Genomic DNA, 23,567 nt, shown 5'->3' on the forward strand with positions numbered 1-23,567 from the left:
ATAATTTTAATATTAATTATAAATATAAATTATTATAATATATTTATAATATATTTATTATTTAATAAGATTCTTTTATTTAATTAAATTTAAATAATATAAGTTAAAAGTATTAATAAAGGAAATTATAAAAATATAAGGAATAATTTAAATTTTATATTTATATAAGCATTATTTTATTAATTTACGTTAAAATACTTTTTTAAAGCATTTTTTATATATTTTTTTAAAATCTTTATTTCTTTATTAATATTACTTTCTTAATTTATTATAAATTAACCTTTTTTAAACTTTTTTTTTAAGAAATTATCTTTAAATAAAGCCTTTTCTTTTAAATTTAATATTTTATTATTTTTAAAAAATATAACGTAGTTTATTAATAAATAGCGGATATTACTTAGCTATACACCTTATTTTATATATAAAAACGTTTATATATAGCTTTATAACTCTTTAAGCTTAATTATAAAATAAATATAACCTTATATATATATTTCTTATTATATAATTTAATTAAATTTAAAAGCTTAAGTTATTATTTAAATCTTTTATAAAGATATTAATTTTTAAAAAAAGTATTAAAGAATAATATAAAATTCCTTAATGTTCTTTAATTATAACGTAAAATAGTTTTTCCTTATATTTCTTATATAAAAATACTTAATAATATAGCTATTTAATATTTATTATTTATTAATAAACTATATTATATTCTTTTATTTATTGTATAAAATATTTAATATTTATAATAAAAAGTTTATTTTTAAAACTTCTTTATTTATTATTAAATACTTTATATTTATTAAAAATTATATTTTTTTATATTAATAATTTTTTAATAACGTGGTTTACCAGTAAGTAGCGCATATTAATAAATAGCGTACTTTTGCAACTTTCGCTAACTTTAATTAACCCCAACACCTACTTAATGCAAATAATTTAATTAAATTTAGCATTAATTAATACCAAATGCAATTAAATCCTTATTTTTAATTAATTTCATTAATTTAAAAGTATTAATATGGTTGCAATGCTGGTTTAAATTAATTAATTTTTAATAAGAAATATATATTTAGCATTAATTAATGCTAATTATATTATTAAAAATATAGTTTGCTGCAAATTAATAAAATAGCTATATTTGCATTAATTAATGCTAACTAAGCTGGATTTGCTATAATATAATTAAAATTTAATTAATTAAACCTTTCTTTATCTTTCTTATAAGTTCTTGCATTATGCTTAGTTTCGCTATAATTGCCATAGCATCTTTTAATTAATTTGCCGCGAACCAACTCTTTTATCCCACTACTTATTTTACTAGCTAGCCGCTTTACCTTTTATTTCTTTTAAATAAAAGCTTAAAATTCCTTAATTATAAGTATTCCTTTAAGCTATACTTAAGTTCTTTTAGCTCTTTAACATTTAATAAGTGCTATATTAACATTTTAAAGTATATAAATTTGCTTACCTATTATAATAAGTAAGTATGCCATTACTTATATACCTTTCGTTAATTAATTAATAGCCTTTATCAGAGTTGTGAAAATACAAATAATACATAATACATAATACAAATACAAATACAAATACACAGATTTTTAATAATATAAATATAAATATAAATACATAGATTTTTAATAATATAAATACAAATACAAATACACTAATACAAATACAAATACAAATACATATATTATAATATAAATAATATAAATACATAATACATAATACACTTAAAAATAATATTTTAATATAAAAGTTAATTTATAATTATATAATTATATAAATAAATATAAACTTATAATAAAATTAATAATATAATTATATAAACTTAAATAAACTTTTTAATATAATACTTAAAGGAATAAAAAAATAAAAGAATAAAAAAATAAAAGAATAAAAGAATAGAAGAATAAAAGAATAAAAGAATAAAAGAATAAAAGAATAAAAGAATAAAAGAATAAAAGAATAAAAGAATAAAAGAATAAAAGAATAAAAAAAGAAAAGAATAAAAGAATAAAAGAATAAAAGAATAAAAGAATAAAAGAATAAAAGAATAAAAGAATAAAAGAATAAAAGAATAAAAAAATATAAAAATAAAAAAATAACTTAATAACTTAATAATTTAAAAACTTAATAATATAATTAATAACCTTAATATTTTAATAAATAACTTAATAAATAATTTAATAAATAACTTAATAAATAATTTAATAAATAACTTAATAAATAAATAAATAAATAAAAATAATAAAAGAGTATAAGATGATTTATAACAACGCTCCTACTAGGAATTAAACCTAGGTCTCCCTTTTTTAAAGTATTCTAACCACTAAACTATAAAACCTTTATGTATCTATCATCTTATACTCTAAAAATCTTTTTTTAAAAAAGGTATATAAAGAAAAGAATATAATAATATTTTTTTCTTAATATTTATATTTAAAGTATATATTAAATATTATAGGAATATATAAACTTTAAGAATTATAAAAATATATATATCTTTTATATTATTAAACTTTATATAATTTAAACTTAAATATATATAATATTAATATATTATTATAATTTATATAAAGTTTAAATATATAAATTATATATAAAGAGCTAATTATAATAATTTTATTAAGTAGAATTTTAGCTTTTTAAAAATATATATATCTTTAATATATATAATTTTATTAAAAAGATAAAAGTTAATAAATAATAATAATTCTTTTAAATTTTATATTAATTATTTTTTATTATTTTAATTCTTTTAATATTTTTAATAACTTAAAAACTAAATAACTTAATAACTTAATATATAATAACTTAATAGCTTAATAACTTAATAGCTTAATAACTTAATTAAAAAAATAAAAAAAGACAAAAAAGGCATAAAGCAACGATACTATTAGGAATCAAACCCAGGTCCTCTTATTTAATAAAGAATTCTAACCACTAAACTACAGCACCTTAATGCTTATCCTAGCCTTGCCTTTCAAAAATTTCTTGCTAAGGAAGGTATATATATTAAATAATATATATAATATATATACTTATTTTAATTCTTTTAAAAAAGTTTATATTTTTATTTTATATATATATATATAATTATAAATTATAATTATATTTATATATAAAGTAAAAAGAAATATTATAATAATATACTTTTTATTTATATATTTAAGTTTTATTAAATTTAAATAAATAATAAGAATTATTATAAGGTTAATAACTTAATCCTTAATTAAGTTAACTTTTTTATATATTTAAAATAATTAAATAATTAAATAATTAAATAATTAAATAATTAAATAATTAAATAATTAAATAATTAAATAACTAAATAACTAAATAACTAAATAACTAAATAACTAAATAACTAAATAACTAAATAACTAAATAACTAAATAACTAAATAACTAAATAACTAAATAACTAAATAGCTAATCTCAAGGTATATATAAATAATAATTATCATTTTCTTTAATAATAAATAGGTTTTAAAAATCCTTCTTAATTAATAAAAGACTTAATACTTCATTCCTTTCTTTTATACTTTTATATATATATAAAATTTCATAATAAGGTATATATATTTCTTCCTTAGAAATAATAATATAACTATTATTATTATTTAATATAATAACCCAAAATCAACCATCTAATATAGTATTTACAAGGGTGATTTTATTTAATAATATTGTAATAATAATAGTTAAATCCATAATTAAATAAGATAATAAATATATAATATAAGGAGTTTAATATTATATAAAGTTAAATAAAGATATTAATAATAATTATAATATAATAAAAGAATAAAGAAATAAAAGAAAATTTAAAAAGAACTTTTATAAGTTATAAGCTATAACTTATAGCTTTTATATATTAAAAAATATTATTAAAGTTTAAAATTATAAAATAAACTTTTATTATATATATATATATATATATTATATTTAATAATAAAATATAATACTTTTTATTAATAATTAAAAGTATAATAAGAAGTATATATATATATTTAATAATAAGAGGTATATATATAAAATAATAAAAAGTAATACTTTTTATTATTAATTAAAAGTATATATATTTAATAATAAGAGGTATATATATAAAATAATAAAAAGTAATACTTTTTATCATTAATTAAAAGTATATATATTTAATAATAAGAGGTATATATATATATATATATATATATATATATTTAATAATAATATATATATATATATTTAATAATAAAAAATATATAAATATAATTACTTTTAATTATAAAAAAGTATATTTAAAAAGTATATATATATATATATATATTTATTTTTAATACTTAAAATATACTTTATATATATATATATATAATTATTTATATTTATTAAATAATATAATTATAAAATAAATAATTATTATATTATATTTTAAAATATTATATAAAGTAAAAATCTAATAAAGTTTTAATATAATTAATTAATAATAATATTTATTAAATAAAGATATATTTATCTACCGAGATTTTTTAAAATAAAGTTTAAAACTTTATTTTATTATATTATAAGATATATATTTATTATATTAAAAGTATATTTATTATTTTAATTTAAAATTTAAGTTAAAATTAATTATTAACTTAAATTTTAAAAAATTAAATATTAAGTATTATATAAATAAACTTAAATTTATTATGTATTAAATATATTATTAAGAATTATATTTTTATATACTTATATTTAAAGTTAATATTAACTTTTTATTTTAAAAATATATAAAAAATAAATTAAATAAAATTTTATTATAAGCAATTAATAAGAATAAATTTTTAATATAATTATATTTATTTGCTAGGCTTTTTAAAAATAAGGTTTAATATTATATTTTATTATAACTTATTTATATATAAATTTTAATATATAATATATATATTATTATAATGCTTATTTTATGCTTTATTTTATAATATTAAAAATTATTATCTTTTTAAATCTCTTTATATATAAAAATAACTAATATATTCTTACCGTTACTTTTTTCTCTTCCTTCCTTTTCTTTAATACCACTCATTAATAATTCAGCTTAGAAATTAATTTAATAGTGATTTTATTATTTAATTTTTTAACGTTGGATTATTAATATATAGTGGAGGAAAATAAAAAGATAAATATATAGCTTCTTTCCTTTCTTTTTAATGGAATTTAATTTCTCTTTAGCTACTCTTCCTTCCTATATTTTAAGAAATATTTTTCCCTTATTATAAACTTTTATACTTAGCACTTTAAAATATTAAACCTTATAAATAAGGCCTTTAATGCCTTATTTAAGGCATTATTTACCCTTAATTAAGCAATTATCCCTATTATTAAAGCTTATTAATGCTTTGCTATCGCTATTAGCTAAGAGGTATACTTACTTAATAAAGCCTTTTTTTCTTTATTTAATGATATATTTTTTTAAAATAAATACCTAGGGGGTTTAGTATTAATATTTAAAGTAAGTAAATTATTCTTTTTCTTTTTTTCTTTTTTTTCTTTTTAAAATAATTTTTAATTGCTTTAAGACTTCTTTATAAATTTTACTAATAAATTCTTAACTTAAAGCATTATTAACCTACTTAAATTATTTTTAAAGGAAAAAAGTAATAATAGTTATTCTCCTTTACCTTTATTACTTATAAGTATTTCTTTTTATTTTTTCCTATTTTTTAAAATTTCTAAATTAAGTTTTAGCATGAAAAGAAAAAGGTAAAGATAAATAAAGTGGGAAAAAAATTTAAGAAAGGTGGTCTTTTTGTTACTAAATATGGGAAAGTGTTTAATTTAAAGCATGGGAAAGTTATTTATGAAAAGAGATGGTGCAGGGTTTGCAGGGATTTATAAGGTATTTTAAGGTTAGGGTTTCCTTATTATTTAGCTTTAAAATGGATATTAAGGCTAAGGGTTAAGTATTATTTAATTTATAGCTTTAAAATAGATATTTAAGCTTTTTTAATAATAAGAGTTTCTTATTAATAAAATTAATTATATATATATACTTCTTATTATTAAATATATATACTTTTAATTAATAATAAAAAGTATATATATTAAATAATAAGAAGTATATATATATATATATTTATTTATTATTAAAGATATATATATATTTATTATTATTAAAGATATATATATATTTATTATCATTAAATATATATATATATATATTATAATATATATTTTATTATTAAAAATTAAAAATAATTATATTTAAAGTTATATAATAATAATATATATATATATATTTAATTATTAATTTAAATTTTAAAAAAAATAAAAAAGCACTAACACCCTAGCTTATCAAAATCCCACCAGGAATTAAACCTAGGCCTTTAATATTAAATAGCTAACGTTTTAATCATTAAACTATAAAACCTTAAGGTACTAGGGTAATACTGCTTAAAACTCATTAATTTTAAGGGGTATATATACTTAGAGTATTAATAAAAAATAATATATTATATTATTAATAATATAATAATATAATAAATATATATATTTTAAAAGAATACTTATATTTTATATTTTATATTATTTATATTTTATATTTTATATTATTTTTATATTATAATATAAAAACAATACAAAATATAAAATATAAATATAAAACTTATATTAAATATATTAAAAATAATATTAAATAATATATTTAATATAATTTTATAATAATAAATCTTATAAATTTAATAATATTTAAATATTAATATATAAAGTTATAAATATAAATTAATAAACTAATAAATTAATAAACTATATAAATATTAAATAAATAATAAAAAAGATTAAAAACTATATTTAAAAGTATTTAAAATAAAAGTTATAATAATTATCAACCTTATTTCTATTCTTTAATAATAAAATAATAAACTTTATAATTATTATTTAATAACAAATAATAAAATAATAAACCTTATTTTTATTCTTTAATAAAAATAATACAATAGTAAACATTATTTCTATTCTTTAATAAGAAATAATAAAATAATAAACCTTCTTTCTATTCTTTAATAAGAAATAATAAAATAATAAACCCTATTTTTATTCTTTAATAAAAAAGTTATAAACTTTATTTTTATTCTTTAATAAAAAATAATAAAATAATAAACCTTATTTTTATTCTTTAATATAAAACAAAGTATTAATAAAAAATAATACATTATATTATTAATAATATAATAATATAATAATATATATATTCTATATTTTAAAAAGGTACTTATATTCTATATTTTATATTATTTATTATATTACTTGTATCTTATATTATTATATTATTATATTATTATATTATTATATTATTATATGCTACTTATATTATTACAACTTTATATATACCTTATTTAAAAGATTAAAATATTATTAATATTAAAAATAAGAATTACCTTAGCTTTTTTATATATATCTTTATAACCTTATAAAAATTATTATCTTATAAAGGTTATATATAATTACGTTTAATCTTTTAATAATATATATATATATTTTTAATAATATAAAACTTTAAATATAATTATTTTTATATATATATACTTTTAATAATAATAAATATATATATACATTTAATAATAATAAGTATATATATACTTTTAATAATATAATATATATATATAATTACTTTTAATTATTAAGAATAAAAAGTATATATATATATATATATACTTTTTATTAAAAATAATATATTTTTATATATATAATAATAATAATATTAATATCCTTTTTATATATATTTTTATTATATATATATATATATATATATATATATATAAATATATTAAAATATACTTTATATTAAAAATATACTTTTATATTAAAAATATACTTATATTAAAAACATACTTTTTATTAAAAATATACTTCTTATTAAAAGTATACTTCTTATTAAAAGTAATATATTTAATATATATAATAATAATAATAATAATATTTTCTCTTATTATAACTTATAATTAAAAATATAAATATCTTTTAATTTCTCCTTTTATTTTTTTTAACTTAACTCTTTTTAAAAATTATTAAATTATTAATATACTTTATCTTATTATAATTTATTCTTAAAAACCTATTTTTTATTATTTATATTAAATTATAAATTCTTTCTTTAATATTAATATTAGCTCCTTAGCTAATATTATTTACCCTTAATCTTAAATATTTAACCTTAGTGATAATGATTATAATAATAGTGATAATATTAATAATTTTAATGAAGAATTATTTAAAAAACCAGAAAAAAAAGGAAAAGCAAATATTAACCTAAAAGGAAATAAAGAAAACTATAAATTTAAAGTCCCTAATGCATATGCTTTAAACGCTAAGTTATTTACTTATAAGTTATTACCTATTAATATTAATACTTATAGGATGGTTAAGTTTACTTATATTATGTTAAATTGTAATTATAAATGCAAATATAAGGCTATTAAACCTTAAATAGCTATAGCAACACAACATTATTATTTACATCATTACTTTAAAATTGCTTATAAAAAAGAATTAGAAAAAACATTAATAAAAAGTAAGTATTTTATAAATATACTTACTTAGTATTAACATTAATATTTAGCTTTAAATATTTATAGAATTAAATTTTAAAGTTTTATTATTTACTTCTTTTAGCTTTAATATTTTTAATTAAATTTTTTCTTTTCTTTTATAAATTTATATTAATTTTAATACTAATAATATATATAGGAATTAATTATAATAATAATAATTTAAGTAATTTAAAATCATAAACTATTAATTAAATGTTTATTATAAAATCTTTTAATAGTTTTAATAATATTTATAATAAAAAAAGAGGGGTAACTTATATTAATTTAAATTTTAATATTAATGAAAAGACTTATTTAACTAAAGTCATTCATTTTTTACTAACTAATAACCTATTATTTAATGTTTTATCTTTAAAATTATTTAAGAATTTAATATAATATTTAAATAAGTAAGTAATTAATAATATTTATGTAATATATAAATTTAATATTTAAGCTAATTTGTTATAAAAATATACTTTAGTTATATTATTGAAAACTACGTTATTTCTTATTTCTTTAATATAATAAAGCTATTGCTAAAATTAAAGAAATAATATAAAAATAAAAAAATAATAATAAAGGAATATTTATTTAATTAAATATATGGACTTTAGTTAATTCTATAGGTTATTTAGGGGTTATTATGAATTTTATTAACGAGAAATCTAAATTAAATTATTATTTAATAGGTATTATTTATTTATTTATATATTTATTTGTTTATTAATTAATTAATTAATATATTAATCATTAAATTTATTATTTTAAGGTTTAAGTTTCTTAATAATGCTCATTACGGCTTATATATATATGAAGTTTTATATAATGAAATTTTAATTCCCTTGGAAATACCGTTATTAATAATTAATAAGTATGTAATATATAGTTTATAATATAGAATTTATTTAATGTTTAATAAAATAAATTAAAATGCTAATTTATCTTAGTATTACGCGAAATAATGAAAGAAATAATAATACGTTTTTAAATAAGTTTAATGCTGCTTATTATTTAAAAGAAAGTAATAATTTTAAGCATAATATATAATATATTGCTTATATAATAAACTTAGCTATAAAGGCTATTATTACTTCTTTTAATACTTTTACTATTAATAGTAAAGAATTAAAAGAAATAGAATTATTATTTATATTTTTAAAATCAGTAGAAGACTTTTTAAAATTAAGTAAAGGGGAAAAAGATTAAATATTTAAAAAACTATTAAGTATTTATTAAACCTTTATATTTAAGTTTTATTTTATATTAATATTAATAATTTCTCTTAATAGGGTTACTTAATAAAGTTTAATGAATAGCTATTGTTATTAAATGTAATAAAGGAATTAAAAAAAGATGGTTAGAAATATTATAAGAATTTAAAATAAGAAAAGAATTACCATAAAATGAAAATAAAATATTAATTTTACTAGGTATTTATAAGTTATAATATAATCTTTTATTTTAATTAATTATTAATATAACTTATTAAATATTAATATTAAATGGAATTTAACTTTAAAAATAATATAAATAGCACTAGATTTTAAGGGATTCATAAATTAATTAATTTAAGATTTTAATTATAATTTATTAAAAGAAATTAAAATTAAATCATTTAATTAAATATAATTAACTAATTTAAAAGATATTTTATACGCTTTTTATATATTAACTATTTTACTTTAAGGCCGGCAATACCCTATATTAAATATTGTTTTTTCTTTATTTAAGAAAATATATATAACTTTATTAAATTTTAAATAACTTTATAAAAATGAATTAAATTAAGGAATAGAAGATAGAGTAAGTTTAATAATTTTATTATTTAACCTTATATTAATTATTAAAGTTTATTTATATTAATTATTTATTAAGTTTATTTACACCCTTTTGTTAAAAGCTTTATTATAGCTATTTTTGCAAGGTTAAATAAATTAAATTAATATTATTTAAATAACTTTAAATTTAAAAATAACGATATTACTATATACAAACCTTATTTATTTGCTATATTATTTAACCCTTAATTTAATATATAAATACTTTAAAAAGAGCTTAATTTATTTAATTACCAAATAAATATATTAAAATCTTTAATAATTAAAAAAGCTATTATATAAGCTTTTACTTTTTAAATAAATAAAGAAATTAATAAATTAATTTAATTAACTATAATTAAGTTATATATAAAAATATATAAAAATAAGGGAAAAGAACCCAAAGTATTAACTATATTAAATAAAAATAATATATATATTAATTTAAATACTATATCAACGGAAACTTTATTAAAGAAACCTATTAAAAATAAACGAAAAATAAATATACTTAAATCTTTATTCCTTAATACTTTTAATAAAGATACGGAAAGAAATATTAAAAATGAAATTAAAGATTATTTTAAAGAAGGATTAAAACCTTATATTATAAGTTAAAATTAAAAATTAATTATTAATTATTAATATATTAATTTTTATATTAAATAAATATATTTAAATAGTGGGAATTAAATAAATTAACTTATTTAATTTTATTTATATTAACAGTTAAATATTTAATTATACTTGCTATATTAACTGCTATTAAAGCAAATTTTAATAAAGGAATGAATATAATAACTAAATAATGTATAAATTTACAAAATACTACTTGAAAATAATTATTAATATTAAAATATACTATTATTAATTTAGAAAAAGAGGATAAACTACTTAAAATTAAAGAATATATGGATTTAAAAGCTATATTAAATAATGATTTATTAGAAATTAATATAAGTAAAGGAAAAGGTTTAAAATAATAAAAATAATAATATTAATTTAAGTATATAAATTTATTAATTATATATTAAATTTAAATCCTATAAAGAAAAGTTTTTTTAATTAATATTAAGCTTAAATATATAATTTAACCTTTTAAAATAATAACTTATTTTACCTTTATATATATAATTTTCTTTTATATTTTTATAAAAATATATAAAAAGGGTTTTTAGCTAAAATAATTAAAAATGTTTCTTTTAATAAATACCTATATAGGGGCACTTATACGGGATATATATATATATATATAATATTATAATTTATATATTTATATAAATTTTATATCTTTATTTATTAAATTATTATATATATTTTAAATAATATATTTTAAAACATTAATAAATAAACCTTTTAAAACCTTTATTATTACTTTATAAAGCTTTATTTCTTTTAAAAAAAACTATTAATTATTAAATGATTTATTATTAAATCTATTTAATTCTTAAAATTATAATAATTATAAATTTATAATCCTTAAATTTAGCTTTATTTTATTAAACTTATTATAAGCTTAATTAAACTTTAAATTATTAAAATATTGTATTATGTATTAATACTATATTAATACTAATATAAAGATCCATAATACAAATACAAATACAAATACAAATACATAATACAAAGCCTTTAATAATACAAATACAAATATAAATACAGTATTACAAATACAAATACAAATACAGTATTATGTATTAATACAAATACATAATACAAATACACTAATACTGTCACAACTCTAGCCTTTATAATTAATATAAGAAAGCTTTTTTAATAAGTAAAGATTTTACTTTTAATAAAACTTAATTATTAAATAGTTTATTAAGCATTTAATAATATTTAAAACTCTTATTTTTAGGGAGAAATAAAAAAGGATTATATTAAAGTTTGCAAGTAAATATTACGCTTAAAAATTATAAAATTAAGGTTTTAAGGAGAAATTTTAGCTTCTTTAAATATAAACTTAATGTTTTTTATTATAAAAGCTTTATTATAAGCTGCCTTAAATATAAAAAAGAACTTAAATTTAATAACATAATTAATAAAAGCTTAAATAAAGAGGTTAATTTTATTATTATATATATACTTTAAAGGTAAATATAATATAATATTTAATAATTAAAGTAAATAAGATAAATATAACAATATATTAATAATAATAATTTTATTATCCTTATAATATTAATTAAATTTAGTTAATATATAGCTTTTATAGCTATTTATAATTAACATTTAATAATTAATATCTTTCTTTAGCTTAATATACTTATTAAAGTATTAAATTCATTTTAAATTAATTTTATTATTTATTTATTTATTAAAAATAAGCTTAATAATTTAATTATTTAAAAAACTTAATTTTATTACCTAGCTAGCAAGATAATAAGCGCTTTAAATAATTATAAATAATAAAATTTACAACTTATTTATATTAATATATTTAATAATAATTATTTATTTTTAATTATTAAGTTAAATTAATTTAACCTTTTTACGCTTATTAATATATATAATAATTATTAATAAGGTAATTATACTTATTATAAAGCTAATCTTATTAAAGTTATAAAAGTTATTATTAATAATTTAATACTTAGTTATTATATTATAAAGTAATTTAAATTAATTTTTAATAATTTTTAAATCTTTATAAAGGGCCTTTTAATAATTATAAGAATAATTAAACTTAGTTTTAAAGCTAAATTATTAATTTATAAAGCATTAAGCTTAGTGCTTATTAATAAGTTTAGCATTTTATAATATTAATAAAAGGTTAGCTATATTTTTTATATTAAAAAATTATAAGGGAAATTTTTAAATATCTTAATTAATAATATATTAAATAAGCATTTATTTTTTAATTTAATTAAGTTTATATATATTAATGTATAATTTTTTATAAAAGCATTATTAGTTTATTTTATAGTAAAGTATAGTTTTAAAAATATTAAAGATTTATATAGCTTTATATAACTTAAGAAATTTAATATGTTTTTCTTAAAAGTTTTTAATTACTTAAATAGCTAAAAGTATTTTATCTTTTTTAAAAGGTTTTAGCATTATAATTATTAATTTTTAATGCATTAAATATTTAAATAAATAAATAAATAAGAAATTAATATAAAAAGCATTAATGTAATTTTTATTAAAAAATAATCCCTTTATTAAAACTTAATTACTTTTATTTAAGCTATAATTATTTATATTACTTTAAATTAAATAAATTAATTAAAAATAAGGATTTAATTATAATTAATATTAATTAATGCTAAATTTAATTAAATTATTTATATTAAGTAAATATTAAGGTTAATTAAAGTTAATAAAAGTTATAAAAGTACGCTATTTATTAATATGCGCTACTTATTAATAAACTATATTAATTAATATTTATAAATATAAAGTAATATTATTAAAATATAAAATTAAGCTTTTAATTTATATAAATATTATTTTTTATATTATAATTAATAATTAATATTTATAATTAATATTATATTTATAAAGTTTAATATTATTAAGTATTTTAAGAAATATTATTTTATAATATTTATAATAAAAGCTTTTTTAACCTTTATATTAATAATATAATACTTTAATAATTAATTTTTAACTTTTTATATTAATTTCTTTTTTATTAATTTTAAAGTTTTAAATTTTAATTTAAATTATAAACTTTAAAAGGCTTAAATATATATTTAAAGGTTAATATTATTTTTAAAAGCTTTTTATATTATTTCTTTAACGTTTAAGTTAAAGTTTTATTTTAAATAAGCTTTTTTAAGAAAGATATAAAAGAATTTAATAAAGGCATAAAAATAAATATATATAAGGCAGCTTTTTTATTTTAAAGATATTTATTTTAAGAAACTTAATTTTTAAACTTTATATTATATAAATTAATTATATTTTTATATAATAACTTAAGATTTTTAATAATAAATATTTTTATTTTTATTATTATAATTATTAAAATTATTATAAATAATAATAAAATCTTTTTTTATAATTTTATTTTTTTATTAATTATATATTAATAAAGTTTAAATAATATTATAATATAAATAATATTATTTTTATTAATATATTATTATATTTATTTTACTTAATTTAATTATTAAATATTATATTATATTTATTATTATATATATATATATATATAATTAAATTAATATTTTTATTTTAGCTTTAATTAATTATATTTTAAGAAGCTAAAATTTTTCCATAAAATAAAAGTTATAAATATTATTTAATGTTTAATAAATTATTTAATAATTAAGGTTTATTAAAATAATATTTTAATTAATTAAGAAAGCTTTTTTATTTTAATTATTTTAATTATTAATTAATTATTAAAGGGTTTATAAGCAATAATATATAAAATTATTATTTTAAAGAATTAAGTTTATATATTTAAGGATATTAATATAATATTTATTAAGTATTAAAAAGCTTAATAAAGTTAAATATAACTTAAAAAGGTATTAATATTATAAAATCTTAAGTAATAAATAAAGAAAAATAAAAAGAAAAGCAGTTAATTAATAAAATATTTAATAATATTAAGGAGTTAATTAATAATAAATTAATTAAATAATATTATAATAATTATAATAAAATTAAGCATAATACGTAAATTTATAAAAAAAATATAAAAGAATTTATTAAATTACATTTTAAATAAATTATTTTGTTTTTAACTTAATTAATATTAAATAATATTAATATATATATTTAAGTAATTTATTATAAATTACGTTTTTAATAATATAAAATATATATTTTTTATTAAAAGTTAATTAATTTAAATTTATATTATATTTATATTATTTACTTTAAATTAATTAAATTAATTAAAAACTAAGGAATTAAATATAATTAATATTAATTAATTTATTTACTTTATTATAATATTATAATTAATAAAAATAAAATAAAAATAAAAAATTAAATATTTAAAGATATTAAATATTTCTTAATAAATTATATTATAAAATTTATTTTATAAAGATTATTTTAATTTTAATTATAAAATTAATTGCTTAACTTTTTAATTTATAATGCTATTAAAAGTAATTTTTGCTAGCCTTATTTATATAGCTATTATAAGGCTGTTATTATTTTCTTAGTTGTAAGCTATAAATAATTATATTTAAAATTTATTGTTATTTTTTAACGCTGGGTTTTTAAGCGTTTATTACTATATAAAGGGACTGGATGCATATTGCTTAAGAAGCGTATGTGTATAGATTAAAAACGAGACTACGTAATGTGTGTGATACGGTCCGCGCTGCTGCTCTCGTGATTGGTTATGCCAGCCGCGTCGCACTGGCAGCCTCGTAGGTCCTGAGCAGGTACCTCTCCCGACTGCTATATAGTGATTAGCTAGTTGTACGTACTATAGCGCCTGGCTGAGGGGCTAGCGCCGTAAGGCGAGTTGGGCAGATTTATGTGTGCTGGGATGGTTTTGCCTTGCTGTGTGCCTTTAGCCTATCTATAGCCGGCGGTTACTTAAGTGCTAGCTGCCTGGATTTCTTTAAGTTGTGCCCAATTTGGTTTGTGCTGCTTTACGGGATTGCGCTTAAGTTGGCATGATTGCCTAGGACGTGTGATTGTTTGCCGTTACTTTCCTTATTATTGCCTTTTATTACCCGTAATGTGCTTTACGAGTTGTAAAAGCCAGGGTTGTAAAATTAGTTTTGAGTTTTAGTTAAACTAAATGTAGTTTTTAGTTTTAGTTTTAAGTTAATACTTTTTTAAAAACTTAATATAGTTTTTAATTTTTAGTTAAGCCTATTAATTAAAATTAAAAAACTATAAACTAAATTAAGTTTAATTAAAAAACTAAAAAATTAAATTAATTAAATTAAAAAGAATTAAAAAGAATTAAAAAGAATTAAAAAGAATTAAAAGAATTAAAAGAATTAAAAGAATTAAAAGAATTAAAAGAATTAAAAGAATTAAAAGAATTAAAAGAATTAAAAGAATTAAAAGAATTAAAAGAATTAAAAGAATTAAAAGAATTAAAATAATAATAATAATAATAATATTTTATTCATATAAAGCTATAATATATATATATATATATATATAAAGCTTATTAATTAGCATATAATTCCTTTATAAATTTACCTATACTAAAAAAACCATACCTTAAAGTTAAATAAAAACTAATATACTTCTTAATTCCTTTAATTAAAAGCTCCTTTCTTAACCTTTCCTAAGATTTATAAAGCCCTTTTTTACTTTTCTTTCTTAATAATCCTTTCTTTTAATTTTAATCTTAATAAAAGCTGCTTTTTATAAGCAAATCCCTTATAATTACTTAATAAGAAATTATTACTTTCTTACTAAGAACTGCGGCTACTTTAATATAGAATTACAAAGCTACCTTTATTAATATAAGGCTTTTAATAAAGCTAATTAAGGCTTATAATAAAGCTTATTTACTAATTAATTTAAAGGCCCCTTGCAAAAAAGCTATATTATAAAGTGCATTTTAAGGCGCTATTAACTTAAGGTTTTAAGGGCTTAAGGCTTTCTTTAAGTACTTATTTTCATTAGCTTTAATAAAGTTTTTAAGGTTTTAGGTATAAACCCCTTTTTTTTTAGCTAAGGAAGTTATAAATAGGCAGGTTGCAATTTATTATAGCATAATTAAAGGGAAAATTCTTAAAAAAGGTTTTAGCAGCCATAATAAGGTTTAAACCTATGCCCTTTATAAAGAGAAGCTAAATGCATAATTAATATACTACGCGGCTTAAAAGAATTAAAAGAATTAAAAAAATTAAAAGAATTAAAAGAATTAAAAGAATTAAAAGAATTAAAAGAATTAAAAGAATTAAAAGAATTAAAAGAATTAAAAGAATTAAAAGAATTAAAAGAATTAAAAGAATTAAAAGAATTAAAGAATTAAAAGAATTAAAAGAATTAAAAGAATTAAAAGAATTAAAAGAATTAAAAGAATTAAAAGAATTAAAAGAATTAAAAGAATTAAAAGAATTAAAAGAATTAAAAATAAAATAAAATTTATTTTAAGGGTAATTTAAACTTTTAGCTATTAATATATAATATAGCATATAATTATAAGTAAGGAATTTACATTATATTTATATATTAATAAATTAATAAGCATTATTATAATTATTATAAGCAATTATTATAAATTTTATTAACGTTATATATAACTATATTATATATATATATAAAATTATAAAATATATATAATTTAGCTTTTTTATAAGTATATATATATATATATATATATATATATAATATATATACCCTATACCCCCCTTTTCTTTCCCTTACCCTTAGCATAATTACTTAAATATAACCTTTAATATCTTAATAATTTATAAAACTATAAATATAAATAAAATATTTTTTAAAAGCTTATATTTTAATTTTTATATATAAAAAACTTTTAAAATATATTTATTTTTTAAAAAAATAAATATTTAACTTTAATTAAGTTTTACCTTAAATAAAAACTTAAAATATGTTTTTAATAAAATTATATAATAATATTAAATTTATTTTAAATATAAATATTATATTTTTATATATATTTAAAAATTTCCATAAATAATAAATAAATTTATTTAAATAAATTTATTAAAACTTATATATTCTTATAAATACTTTAATTTTAAAAATAGCTATAAGGCTTATTAAGGCTTATTTACCCTTATAAATATTATAACTTAAAAAGTAGCTATAAAGCTTATTAAGACTTATTTACCCTTATAAATATTATAATTTAAAAAGTAATTATAAGGCTTATTAAGGCTTATTTACTTTTATAAATACTTTAAATTTATAAATAATTATAAGACTTATTTTAGCTTAAAAAAGTTTAAAATAATTAATTATTTAAATTAAATAATTTTAAAACTTAAGATTTTATTATAATAAAAATATATATTATTTAAATTTAAATTAAATATATTAAATAATTATATACAAAATATATAAGAATTTTCCTTAAATTATTCTTTATTTATATGTATTTTTATATTATTTTAAAAACTTATTAATACTTTAAAAATTAAAATATTATATATTTCTTTAAATAAATATTTAGTTAATTTAAAGAAATAAATTATTTAATTTAAAAGAATAAAACTTTTTTTTTTTATATATATAAACCTTTCTTTTTCTTTTTTTTTTTTTTTTTTTTTCTTCTTTTTCTTTTTTTTTCTTTTTCTTTTTTCTTTCTTTACTACTTTTTAAGCTTACTTTATTTATTTATTATTTCCTTAAACCTTAATTATTTATATATTTTTATTATTTTATTTATTATATATAAATAAAATATCTTTTTTTACTTTTTTATTTTTTTTATTATTCTTTAATAATTTTTATTAAAAATTATAATATTTCTTTTTTAAAAGAAAATTTTTAAATATTTTTTTATTATAAAGATAAATTTAATTCCTTAATTTATAAACTCCTTCCTTTTAAGAAAATAAATATTTATATTTTTTCAAATAATTTATTTATTTATATATTCCTCCTTATAAAAAGGGAAAAAATTAATAAATATTAATATTTTATACTTAATAAATTATTTCTTTAATTTTAAAAATATATAACTTAATATAAATAAAATTTATTTTTTAAATATATTTTATTTATATTTAATTATATTTATATTAAATTATAATTAATTAAATATAATATAAATGTATTATTTTAAAAAGCATTAATAATAAAAATATATTTAATAATATTCTTTAAAAGCATTTAATTATATAATTAATATATAAAATAATTTAAAAAAGATATTATTTAAAGTTTTTTTTTATTAAATTAATATTTTACTTAATTTTTAAATTAATATTTATTTAAATATTTTTATAAATATAAAAATAATTTAAAGCTTTTTTAAGCTTTAAATTATTAATATTATTATAAAGCAAAATACTTTATTATTCCTTATAATAAGGAAAGTAAAAAGACTTAATTAAAAAGTAAGTATTTCTTTTATTTTAAATATTAATATAAATATTAATATTATATTTAAGGGTTTTTCCTTTTAATTTCTTTATTATTTTAATAAAGAAATTAAAAAAAGATTTTATAAATAATAATACCTTTAAAAAGATTTTAAATTTTATTATTAAAAATAATTTATTTTTTAATATATTAAATTTAAAATCTTTTTAAAACTTATTATCTTATCTTAACTTATAAGTAATTTTCTTTTTTTATTATTATTTTTTAAAAAAAATTAATAAAATTTTAAATTTACCTTTATAATAAATTATTTAAAAATTAAAAGTATTTTAAATAATACTTTTAAAATAAATTTAATAAGGCTTAACTTAAAATTAAAAAAAAATATTATTTTTAATAATAAATTTTCTTTTATTTTTAATTATTAAACTTTTAAAGCTAATATAATTTATTTAAGGATAATAATTTCTTATATTAATTTAAAATTTTAATTAATATATAAATTAATTAAATTTTCTAAGTTAAAAGAAAAATATATTAGCCTTATTCTTTTTAAAGAATTTTAAAAGTTTATTAAAAGTTATCTTAATATAATATTTAATAATATTTTTAAGTATTTAATTCTTTTATTATTTAATAATATATTATATATTAATATTATTTTTATTAATTTTACTTAGGATAATATATTAAATAATAATTCTTTTTTTACTTTATTTAAAGAGGAATTTAATTTCTTTTTAAATAAAGATTTTAAAAATAATACTTAATATATAATATATATTATTAATTTAATAATGTAAGATATTTTAAAATATTTTACTTTAAATTTAAAAGTTAAAGATTATTTAAATAAATATTTTTAAAATCTTAAGAAAATTATAATATTAAATAATATTATTAAAAATAATAAATATTTCTTAATTTCTTTATATTTTTATATATTAATATTTTTTAAATATAATAACTTATATATAATAAATAATTATATTAACTTAATATAATATTAAGATTAATAGTTTATTATTTAAGGGTATTAAAAGGGCTATATAAAGTAAATCTTTATTAAAGGATTATAAAAAATCTTATATCCCTTTAAGTATTTATTTAATATTTCTTTTTATAAATAATAAGAGAAATTAAATATTAACTTAATATTAAATACCCTTATATATTAAAATTTTACTTATATAATATTAAAGGTTTTTTTAAAATTAAAGGAATTTTTAAATTATATAAATAAAAATACTTATAGGAATAATATATATAAGTATTATATATAATATACTTATATAATAAGTATGCTATAAGTAATATATAAATTTAAAGATATAAGATTTAAATTAATTTTATTAATAATAATTATTAATTAATGCTAATTAGCTATTAGCTAATAATTATATACCTTATGCATAAATTATTATAGCTAGCTTATAATTAAATAAGGAAAGGTTATAGCTTTATTATAATTTACCCTTTATATTATAGCTAAATTAATTATATACTTTATTTATTTATTATTAACTATATAAAAGCTAAATTAATATTAATTAATGCTTACTTAATAAGTATAAATAGCTAAGTTTAAAGAAATAATTTATTACTTTTAAAAGCAATTATATTAATTAATAATTATTATATATTATAAATTTATATAATATAATTTATAATATTAATAAATACTTTTTAAATTAATTATTAATAATAAATTATAAATATCTTTTTTTAATTAATAATTACTTTATATATTTATTATACTTTAAGTAAAGCTAATAATAATAGCTTTTAAGGTTAATGGCTAGCCTTAAGTAAAAATATATATTAATATTTACTTTTATTAATTTCTTTTAATCCCTTTATTAAGCATACTTAAAAACATTATATTAAATATTTTCTTATAATATTTTTAAGTTATTGCAATCTTCTTAATTTATTAAAAGCCCTTTTATAATATCCTTATATTAAAAAACTTTCTTTATAATACCTTTAATTATTAACGCCCTTATTTATAATTACTATAAGAAGCCCTTAAGTAATACTCTTAAAAAGCCTTTAATTAGCACCCTTAAAAAGCCCTTAAGTAATACCCTTAAAAAGCCCTTAATTAACATCCTTAAAAAGCCCTTACTTAATACTTATAAAAAGCCCTTAATTAATACTTATAAAAAGCTTTTAATTAATATTCTTAAAAAGCCCTTGCTTATAATTAATATCTTTAAGAAGCCCTTAATTAACACCCTTAAAAAGCCTTTGTTTATAATTAACACCCTTAAAAAGCCCTTATTTAGCATCCTTAAAAAGCCCTTATTTATAATTAATGCTCCTTAAGGCATTTATATAATATCCTTAAGGCTTATAACTCTTTAAAAACCCCCTTAAGCACTTAATAAAATATAAAATACTTAAATACTTTAAAGTATTAGCAAATAATATTTCTTTTAAGCAATTTACGCACTTAATTAATACTCTTAATTAAATACTTTAAAGTATTAATTAGCAAATAAGCTATTAATATAATTATTTTATTTACTTAATTAACTTAAAATTATTAAAGAAAATAATTAATATTTATTATTAATTTAATTATATAAATAACTTAATTAAACCTTTAAGATATTTACTTTTTAATAATAATTAATATTTAATTAATAAGCATAACCTTTCCTTTTTTTAATGCCCTTTTTATTAATACCCTTTAATAAAATCTTAAGCATAAACTACCTTAAAGCTAATAAAGATTAATTTACTAAGCAATAATAGCATTTAAGCACTATTATTTATAAGTAAATAATTTAAAAGCTAATTATTAATTTATAAGCGTAATATAAAAATATTTTCCCCTTTTTCTTTACCTTATAATTAATTATTATAAGATTTACCTTAATAATAATAATAATAACCTTAATAGCAATAATGCTTATTATTAAGCAAAAGTAGCACTTATTATTAAGTAAAAGTAGCCTTGTTATTAAGCAAAAGTAGCCTTGCCATTAAGTAAAAGTAGCCCTGCTATTAAATAAAAGTAGCCTTATTATTAAATAAAAGTAGCCTTATTATTAAGCAAAAGTAATAATTATTATTAAGTAAAAATAATATTTAGCATTAATTATTAAAAAAAAGCTATTAAAATAATAATTAAGTTAATTAAAATATAACATTTTAAATACTTTAAAGCTTTAAAGTATTATTAAATAAATAATTTAATTAAGCAATTTAAGCATTTAAATGTTTAGGTATTTATAATATTTATAAATATTGCAATATTACTTAATTAACTTAATAACCTATTTTTATTAGCTTAATAATTAATTTAATTAGCTTAAAGTAAATAGTTTATAAAGAAAAGCATGATTTTAAAGTATATATAAAAGATTGCTAATATAAAAATAATATATATAAGCATTATATATAGCATGTTTATGCAATAAGTACGCTATAAGCAATATATAAATTTAAAGGTATAAGGTTTAAATTAATCTTATTAATAGTAATTATTAATTAATATTAATTAGCTATTAGCTAGTAATTATATGCTTTATGTATAAACCATTATAGCTAGCCTATAGCTAAATAAGGAAAGGCTATAGCTTTGCTATAACCTACTTTTTATATTATAATTAAATTAATTATATACTTTATTTATTTATTATTAATTATATAAAAGCTAAATTAATAATACTTTAAATTTAAAATATAAAAATATATTTTTTAATATATTTAAATTATTTATTTTCATATAAATTAAAAAAACTTTTAAAATCTTTTTAAAACCTTTTATTAAATTATAAGGAAAGTTATATATAACTTTTTCTTAAGAGCTATTATATATTTATTAAATATATAATAAATTAAAGAATTTAATAAAAAAATATAAGAAAAAGTATAAATAAAAGCTAAACTTTATAAATTACTTTTTATTTTATTTTAAAAGAAATATAATATTAATTATATAAATAAAAAGAATGTTTATTAATATTTATTAAAGCTATTAAAATTAATTTAAATAAATTAAAAAAATATTTTCCTTAAAAATTAATTAAAAATAATTTAAAAGATTATAAATCTTTTATTTTAGCTTTAATTTTAAACCTTAGCTTTAAAATATTTTATTTTTAAGTAAATAAGTATTTATACTTTTATTTAAATATAAAAGAAGATATTAAAGCTTTCTTAAAAGTTAAGTTTAATAAATAAGTTTTTTTATTAATTATTTTTTATTACTTTTA

The 23,567-nt window shown here is 13.0% G+C and overlaps 1 non-coding gene across 1 annotated transcript; it reads right to left on the bottom strand.

Moving 5' to 3' along the window:
* Positions 1–2,282: 2,282 nt before the first annotated feature.
* Positions 2,283–2,350, bottom strand: INS49_001520. The gene has a single exon. It is a non-coding gene; the product is annotated as a tRNA-Leu (tRNA).
* Positions 2,351–23,567: the final 21,217 nt, after the last annotated feature.

Source organism: Diaporthe citri, assembly GCF_014595645.1.
Source record: "Diaporthe citri strain NFHF-8-4 chromosome Unknown scaffold_1, whole genome shotgun sequence".
Taxonomy (NCBI): domain Eukaryota; kingdom Fungi; phylum Ascomycota; class Sordariomycetes; order Diaporthales; family Diaporthaceae; genus Diaporthe; species Diaporthe citri.